We start from the raw sequence: 9,706 nt of genomic DNA, 5'->3' as shown, positions 1-9,706 counted from the left end.
TTCTGGAGATCCCAAGCAAGGCGTTGCATGCATCCATGCCAAACCAGATGGAGAAGCATAAATGAGGCTTAAGGGAGAGCCCAGACACCCTGCGGAGAAAACTCATTTCGACTGCTTGTATCTGCAATCTTGTTCTTTTGGTCAGTACCAAAAGCTCATGGCCATAAGTGAGGGTAGGAACGTAGATCGACTGGTATATCTGTACAATCTTTTCACCACAACAGACCAGTACAACGCCCACATAACTGCAGATGCAGCACCAATCCGCCTATCGATCTCAACATCTTGGCTGCTCCTAGAAATCCTTTCCATAAAAGTTATGAACAGAATTGGTGACAAAGAGCAGCCTTGGCCAAGTCCAACTCTTACAGGAAAAAAGCTCGACACAGTGAACAATTCAAATTTATTAATAAAGCGCCAAATCACGACAAGCGTCGTCTCAAGGCACTTCACATAATAAACATTACAATACAGGTCAGTTCATTAAGCCAATCAGAAAAAAGTTTCCTATATAAGGAACACAGCAAATTGCATCGAGTCACTGACTAGTGTCAGTGACCTTACAGCAATCCTCATACTAAGCAAGCATGGAGTGACAGTGGATTCTCTGGAGGTTTCTTCCTGTTAAAAGGGAGTTTTTCCTCCTCCCTTTTAACAGGAAGAAACCTCCAGACAATCCTAGCTCAGTATGAGCAGCCATCCACCATGACTCACTGGGGGTGGAGAAGACAGAGCACACACACACACACACACACACACACACACACACACACACACACACACACACACACACACACACACACACACACACACGCACGCACGCACGCACGCACGCACGCACGCACACACGAACGCACAGTTGTGTTTCTGTGGTTACATTGTGATTTCTTAGTAAACATTCTATTTGGTGAGAGATATACTTCATTGTATTTATCCTAGTGAATCTATAATTAAACAGGTAAACTAGTAGTAGCACATTCAATGTCATGGAAAGTAAAGTGTTATTATCAGGAGAGGGAGAATGTTTAAGTGATTTGCAACAGTGTTCAAGACGATGGCCCCCTCCATGAGGCTACCACAGCTCAGCAGAACATCATTGTAGCTTCTTCTGGGGAGAAAAACACTAGAGAAAAAATAAAATTAACAGCTGAAATAGCAGGAAATAATACAGTTAAAGAGCAGATTGTAGAAGAAAGTAGTCGAGTGTGGAAAGAGGTCAGTGCATCCTCCAGCAGTCTAAGCCTATAGCAGCATAACTACAGAGATAACTCTGGATAACCTAGCCTTTTAGATGGAGGCATGTTGGAGGCAGGGCAAGGGAGAGTCGTCTTTACCGACTGTACACTCCACCTCCCTCTCCCCACTTGTCCAGATCTAGGCTAACATCAGATTTTAACCATAGGCCCTATCAAATAAAAATGTTTTAAGCCTAGTTTTAAAAGTAGACAAAGTGTCATTACAGGAACACATTACACATGTAATCTGCTGAGGCAGAGAATTAAACCAGGAAGCCAACTTCCTGTCCCTAATTACCTTCTTTTTTTAAAGGGGCAACATCATCTAATGCCACACGTAAAGAGGAAGAACCATTATGGACTAAAACATCAATTTATGAAGGGCTAGAAATAAAAATATTGCCCTCATGCTCCGTTCCTCTGAGATGCTGAAGATAGTAAAGATGGAACAGTTGATTTAAAAGATGCAACAGCGTTGTCAGATAAAGACAGACTATAGCGAAATTTACTTTTATGTCTCAAGAACTCAGTTATAAAAATCTCAAAGGTTATCAGAAAGTGGTCAGAGAGAACTGGATTATGTGGAAATATTGTTATTTCCTCACATTCTATGCCATAAGTCAGCACACGGTCTAATGTATGATGGCAGGAGTGGGTGGAGCTATGTATTCTTTGAGTAAAACCAATTGAGTCTAAGATATTACTAAAGGCTACATTGAGGCTATCATTTTCAATGTCCACATGAATGTTAAAATCCCCCACTACAATGACCTTATCAGTATTTAGCACCAAATCAAATAAGAGATCAGAGATCTGATCCAAAAACTCAGAGTAAGGGCCTGGTGGATGATACAAAACTAGAAACAAGAGTGGTTTTACAGTTTTGCAATCTGGATTTGGAAAACTAAGAATAAAATGTTCAAAAATAACTGTAACTATTAATTGGTAAAGGATTGATTAATAGGTCTGAATGAAAAATGGTTGCTTCTCCTCCTCCTTGCCCTGTACTTGGAGCAATATGATGATTTAAATGATTATACGGAGTCGACTCATTTAAACTAACATAGTCCTCTTGCTGCAGCCAGGATTCTGTGAGAGAGAGCAAAGAAATCTGATCATCACAAATCAAGTCATTAACTAAGTCTAAGTCAGTAACTAAGAAAAAATAGACCTAATGTTCAATAACCCACATTTAATTTTTCTAGTTTTCTGCTCAGTTGAATTTGTTCTACTATTTATGAGATTTCCATGATTTGCTTTATTAAGCTTGATATTTAATCTGTGTGATTTTGGCCGTGGGCAGGACACTGCCTCTATGGGGTAGTGGGTGGGTAACAGTACAGAAGCTAAAGAGGGGTGTGTTAAACTACATCTCTGCTTCCTGCTCTGGACCCTGGGTTGTCATGAAGGACTAATAAAATTGGCCATGTTCCTAGAAAGAAGAACTGCTCCATCCAAAGAGGGATGGATGCCGTCTCTTCGCATCAGACCAGGTTTTCCCCAAAAAGTATTCCAATTATCAATGTAGCCCACGTTGTTTTCAGGACACCACCTAGACAACCAGCAGTTGAAGGACAGCATGCGACTAAACATGTCGTCACTGGTCCGATCAGGCAGGGGGCCAGAGAAAATTATGGAGTCCGGCATTGTTTTGGGAAACTTACACACCGAAGCAACATTAATTTTAGTGACCTCCGATTGGCGTAACTGGGTGTCGTTACCGCCAGCATGAATAACAATCTTACTGTATTTACGCTTATCCTTAGCCAGCAGTTTCAGATAAGATTTAATGTCGCCCGCTCTGGCCCTAGGTAAACATTTAACTATGGTTGCTGGAGTCTCTAATGCCACGTTTCTGACTATGGAGCTGCCAATGATCAGAGTCGGCTTGTCAGTGGGTGCGTCACTGTACAGGGAAAATCTGTTAGAAACGTGGACAGGTTGGTGGTGTCCCACGGTCTGGGTTCTATGCTTCCTGCGTACTGTCACCCAGCCGGCCTGAGGTCCCACTTGCTTGGGTTCTGCTGGAGTTGGTTCTGAGCTAGTTAGCCCCGCGCTAGCTAAGAAGCTACGGCTATCTACGGTCTTTTCAACAGCGCGGAGCCGGGCCTCCAATTCCGAAACCCTTGCCTCCAAAGCTACAAAAAATGCTACATTTATTACAGGTACCATTATCACTAAAGGAGGCAGAGGAGTAACTATGGCAAATGGTAAATGGCCGGTATTTGATATAGCGCCTTCTAGAGTCCTAGAACCCCCAAGGCGCTTTACAACACAATCAGTCATTCACCCATTCACACACACATTCACACACTGGTGGGGATGAGCTACAATGTAGCCACAGCTGCCCTGGGGCACACTGACAGAGGCGAGGCTGCCGAGCACTGGCGCCACCGGTCCCTCCGACCACCACCAGCAGGTAAGGTGGGTTAAGTGTCTTGCCCAAGGACACAACGACAGCGACAGACTGAGCGGGTCTCGAACCTGCGACCTTCCGATTGCGAGGCGAGCACTTAACTCCTGTGCCACCGTCGCCCCATCTGACACAGAGAGAAAGAGACAGGAGACGGAGAAGCAGAGACAGAAGTAGCCATAGCCGTGCTGAGCATAGGCGTCATTTTAACCGGGGACGCCGGGGACATGTCCCCGGCAAAATTTGTGATTGGCAGCTGTGCCCCCCCCCACTTTCAAAAACGCCTGCTCATGAGGATTTTTGTTTTACCAGCTCAGATCTTATACCAGGGGTCGGCAACCTATTCCAATCAAAGAGCCATTATTACCCGTTTCCCACAGTAATTCTGGACGGACCTTAATAAGCAGTGACTTAAGTGAAGCAGGCAGGTCGCGCTAGAAAATTTAGTTTAAAAAGACGTCATAAATGTGTTCCCCCGTCATTTTTATTTATAAAATATGAAGTAAAAACTCACAATTTAATTTTCATTCATTTGTCATTAATATGTAATCTACACCCCATCTTCCAGTAAATGCACAGCATCCAGCCCACCTCTCCAAATGCGTAAAATGTGCGTCAGCCGCTAGTTAGGCGCGCCGCGCCGCGCCGCGCGCACCATCAGCTGATCAGCCCAGACAAGAGCAGAGCAACTAGAGAAAGAATAGAGGATAATTGTGTCTGGATGTGGATGGAGATTACATTTTACAGCAGCCTGATCATCATTTAAATAAAACCATCACCTGGCTTCTAGTCCACGCTATCAGCATTATTTTAATTGGTGTGTGTATGTGTGTGTGTGTGTGTGTGTGTGTTTTCCACTTCAAACACTGGTCTAACCAACCAGACCAGCGTGTCCAGTAACGTATTAAAGTTACAATTAAATTGTTTCCCTTCATGTAGGCTAGGAACGTTTCACCTGCCGTGGCCCGACTGCTTCTGCTCCACATAAACTTTGTGCGTGATCAAATGTCTCTACGCATCATGCGTCTCCATATTAGAGACGGGAACAAGCGCTGTTCAGCCAAAGTTTCATAATTTCATAAAAAGAACATTTTTCCAAGTGACACATCCCTCAGAGAGACCGGGTTTCCAGACTGTTTCAGTGGGAGGAAATCATCGCATGCACCGTGGTTCTGCGCTGCGAACCCCTCAGATCTTCAGCTCACTGTCCACCGTGGGCGCTCCGAGCCACGCTTAACCAGTATAAAGCTCTGATGTTCTGATGGGAATATTTTACCTCCGCGATGTGCGTCAACGATTAAAATGTCAGCTCATCCATGGGCATCAGTGTGCGTCGGGGTGATTATTTCAAACCCAGCAACATCCTTGAGTTCATCTGTCAAAATAAAAAGTCAAATGGAAATATCTGTAACCTGCCGTTTAACTGTTTTGCCTTCTTGTGAAGATTGTTGCAAAGAGAAACAATTAAACTTGTTTAACCCCAGAGCCACCCAGAGCGCAGGCGGGAAGATTCCTCCCACTGAAGCGAGCGTTTTCCAAACCCTGTCTCTCAGAGAGACTTGTCACTTAGAAAATGTTCCCTGATGATGAAACTTTGGCTGAATAGTGCGTGTTCCTGTCTCCAATGTGGCGACGCATCCAGGAGCCGTCTGAGGAGAATCCCAGAATCTGACATCCTCCAGCTCAGGAAGCGCCTATGATTACGCACAAGCGTGACGCGTCAACCCGGTCTCACAGTAAGACCGGGTTGGACCTGTTCAGGTTTACGCAGACAATCTTTACATGTAGAATTGGCATACAGATGTAAAATTAATGCAGTAAAATATAAAGCATTTTATTTAAATATCCATTCATTATTTTACAAACACAGAGAGCCGGATGGAAGAGCCGCATGCGGCTCCAGAGCCGCCGACCCCTATGCTAGCCTACTTTATTGTCCCCAGCAATTTTTAAACCCCACTCAAGTGTATGGTTATTGTCCCCAGCAATTATGAAAGCAAACTGACGCCCTTGGTGCTGAGTCAAAGCTAATGGACGAGCAACTCGTTCAACACCAAATAAACTGCGTGGGAACTCAAATGGTTCCCTAAAAGCTAGGTGGAACAACAGATAATGTGTTTTAGCGTGCTTATGTGCTACAATAACTCGGAGATTTCTTAGTACAGAGAAATGTAATCAATTTTAGCGAGCCACAAACACTGAACAGCTACGCGTAGATCAGGAGTGTCAAACTCAAACTCACAAGGGGCCGAAATGAAACTCTGGGACAGAGTCGAGGGCCAAACTTAATATTTTTTTAAAAAGTGACGGTAAATTTGCACATTTTCTTTATCAACATGTATGCAATTTTGAACCTTTAAATTTGGAAACAAACTTATTTCTGCATTAACACTGAATGTGGAATAACCAAATTACACACGAGCAAGTCAGTTACAAATAAAACACATCAGTGGTATTCATTACTTGTGGTATATTCAGCATTTTATAAATCTATTCAGGATTTATGTTTTCTTGTTTATTCATTTTTCTTATTTTTTATTCTCCTTTTTTTCTCCTGTAATAAGTGTCATCGCTGCTGTGACGTCTAGCTTTCCCCACTGAGGAACAATAAAGGGATTTTCTATTCTATTCATCTATCTGCAGCCTTTCCACTTCCTGTTTACTGTAGGTTAAACCTTTTCTCACGGGCCAACAACAAAATAAAAATATAATTTTATCTTAAATGAAAATGCAACATCTCACCTGTTAACTTTCATGTTTTGGAGTAGAAAAAGAGCATAAAACCAACATATTTAAAGCTCAGTTTGCTCCACTGGTTTACTGTGATGCTCACCTGTTCCAGCCAGATACCTGCATCATGGGGTTGATCTGAGCTGAGGAGGAGACTCCTGTTGTTTTGTTCATCTTCATCATAATAATGACAACATTAGATGACAACAGGTGCTCACATAGGTTTGTGCTGATGAACATGTCTGAGCAGCTTGACCGCGTTGTTGTGTGTCGGGGAGGAAACACGACAGCAGCCACAGAGCAGTTCTGGTTTGAGCGTGTCGCTGCTCGCTCGAGTTATATCAGCTCTGTCTGGAAGTTAGTTTGAAAACTTTCTCTTACAGTCGTGAACACATTACTGAGCGGCTAGAATCTCCGTTTCTGGGCTTCAATGTCAGAAAACATCTGAGTGAACTCGGCGCTGAGTGAGAGGAGTGTAGTTTGTCCGAGACAGCGGAGCTGCAGACACCCAACTACCTCTGACTGCCTCGGCGCTGAAAAAACACAAAGGAGAGGGCGCGTCTGCTCCGCGCTGGCGCTGCAAAGCATCATGGGAGTTGTAGTCTTTGCGGTAAAATCGGCCAGCGGGCCAGTTTTAATATATTTTTGATATTTATCTCGTGGGCCACATAAAAATGCTCCGCGGGCCGCATCTGGCCCGCGGGCCTTGACTCTGACATATGTGGCATAGATCATTGACATATACATATATGGACAATGGGTTTCCATAGACCCATTAACACATTTTGGAAGAGAAATTGGAGGTGGCTACCACCGCCATTTTGACCGTGTCACAGGTTCCGTCAAGCCCAGACAATTCCACAAAAGGGAAGAGAGGTGGAGCTGAGGGTGGGGCTGTAAGGCTGGGATCAAACGACGACACCCGGTCAAACTAGCTACAAGCTAACCTGAAGCTAATCCAAAGCTAACGTGGAGGTGGGAGCTAAGCTAATGGAGGTAGCTACCTAGCTACAACCGGAGCTAACTCTGTGGAACACCAGTGACCAGGGGCGTAGCACCAAATTCTGGGCCCTAGGTACAAGTCTTCTAGGTGGGCCCCCATGCTCAATTACTTAATATCTCTATTACACGTTTTTTGTCATGCTATAAGACAAGATAATACATATGATCTTAGTTTAACCTCTATATTGAGCAAATACAAATGCCAGCATAATAAAAGTGAAATGCCCAGACTTCACATATAATTATTTTTATTTGCCAACAATGTGTTCAAACAAAAATCCTGGAATTTATTTTTCCAGTAAATGCCCACTGACGGGTCTTCATGTTAGCAAAATCACTTATGAGATCTTTAAAGTCCAATCCTTTGGCTAATTGGCTTTCAAAAGAAAGAAGAGCTAGGCTGTTCAGTCTATCCTGGGACATTGTTGATCTCAAAAATTTTTTCATCAGTTTCAGTTTGCTAAAATCCCGTTCACCCCCAGCAACAGTCACAGGTAGTGTGCAAAAAATCCTCAGTCCAATACAAAATTCTCCAAAAATGCTCTGTAATTGCATCCTGTAGATGGCATTAAGCAGCTCAAGAGGAGACCGAATGTGTGGAAATGTGGCACCATATATTGTTCTCAGGTGTAGCATCTCATTCTCAAATTCAGCTGTGAGATCCTTGTAATATTTTCTCATCAGTGCCTGGCACAATATCTTCATCTGCTCTTCAGTAATGTCTGTCATGGTTCATGATGTTAAGCTTTGCTAATACTGATATATATTGATATATTAAATACATATGACATGAAATAAACCAGGTTCTCTCTGTGAATGTAATGTACTCTAAATTTTAAAATCCCTGCATTATCAGCCAAATTATAAGATTGTCCGTTTTCAAGATCAAATATAAAGAAATTTAAAATAGGCTTAAAATATCTAACCAAGTCAATAACAATCCTCTAACACCAGTGTCATCATGCTATACGAAAAACAGTGGCAGCTTCACGTTCCTGAGATTACCACGAATCCATCGATACCAAGTTTGTCCTGGTCCATGACTGGGAAGGAGCTGAAATATCCACACAGAATGAACCTGTTTTTACTGTGAGGTCCGCGAATTATTTGGCAGCGGCCGCCCGCGATAATAATTCTGATTAATATATATATATATATATATATATATATATATATATAATATAAATTAGTGTTTTCACTGATAACACTAATTAATTTATATTTGATCTTGATGGTGAAACTAAAGGCGTTTAACGCTGAACACCTAACATGAATGCAGCTTCTGAGAGCTAGCTAATATCAGCTAAAACTGTGTTCTGCTGCTGCTGCTCACCTTCCTTCTTGAAAAACCTAGTCAATACTTGCTTCCGTTCAATTAACTTTTTCTCCTTCTCCTTCTTTTCTTTTCTAGAAGCCAGATTTCCCTTTCTTGGGAAAAGACATGACTGACTCTCGTGCCTCCAGCTCTGGCTGTCGGCATCTGCGATGTCTCATTAGCTGTACATGCGGCCGTGCAGCCCCTGGCCGCTGGTGTGGACTAAACCACTTTGCACATTTTTAAGGGGTGATAGATGCCTCAGAGATTATTCAGTTATTATTTTTAAGGCGAAATTCTATTTCTTAACCTCTTTATCCAGGTAAAGGGAAGTTTATTAAGACATTAAGTAAGTTGGGGGGAAAAAACAACAACAATAAAACATTTTTATTCAAAGCTGTCTCAGGGCCCCTCCCTGCAGTGGGCCCTGGGTAAACGGTACACCCCCCCCCCCCCCCCCCCAGTCCGACGCCCCTGCCAGTGACCTAAAGCTCACACTGAGTTTGTGTGGAAGTTTGCGGCGCTTGGAGGTTTGCGGCGCTTTTTCATGAAAACTATCTTTCTGTGAATAAAAAAGTATTAAATTGGCAAGTTTATAAGTTATTTCCTTTATGAAAATATATTTTCCTTTGAGCAAGTTTTCAATATTTTTAATGTATCGCATTTTCCGGACTACAAGTCACTCTCGAGTATAAGTCGCACCAGCCATAAAAAATATAATGAAGAAGAAAAAAACATATATAAGTCGCACTCGCATTTTGGGGGGACATTTTATTATTTGTCTTACAAAATCTGAGACCAAGCGTTTCACATTGCAAGACAAGTACCAGTAACAATAACAGAATAAACAACGCAGGCGCAGCAGCGTGCCACGGTCTCCAGCAGAGGATGGCGGTGTTTGAAACCCTCCCAGCGGGACAGGGGAGCTCATTCCTGGGTCGGAGCCAGCCCACAGCAGCACACCACAGGCTGCAGCAGGTGATGGCGGGGCAGAGGAGCTGAAACCTGGGC

This window comes from Nothobranchius furzeri, chromosome 5 (assembly GCF_043380555.1).
Source record: "Nothobranchius furzeri strain GRZ-AD chromosome 5, NfurGRZ-RIMD1, whole genome shotgun sequence".
Taxonomy (NCBI): Eukaryota; Metazoa; Chordata; class Actinopteri; order Cyprinodontiformes; family Nothobranchiidae; genus Nothobranchius; species Nothobranchius furzeri.
This window is presented reverse-complemented; position numbering follows the sequence as displayed.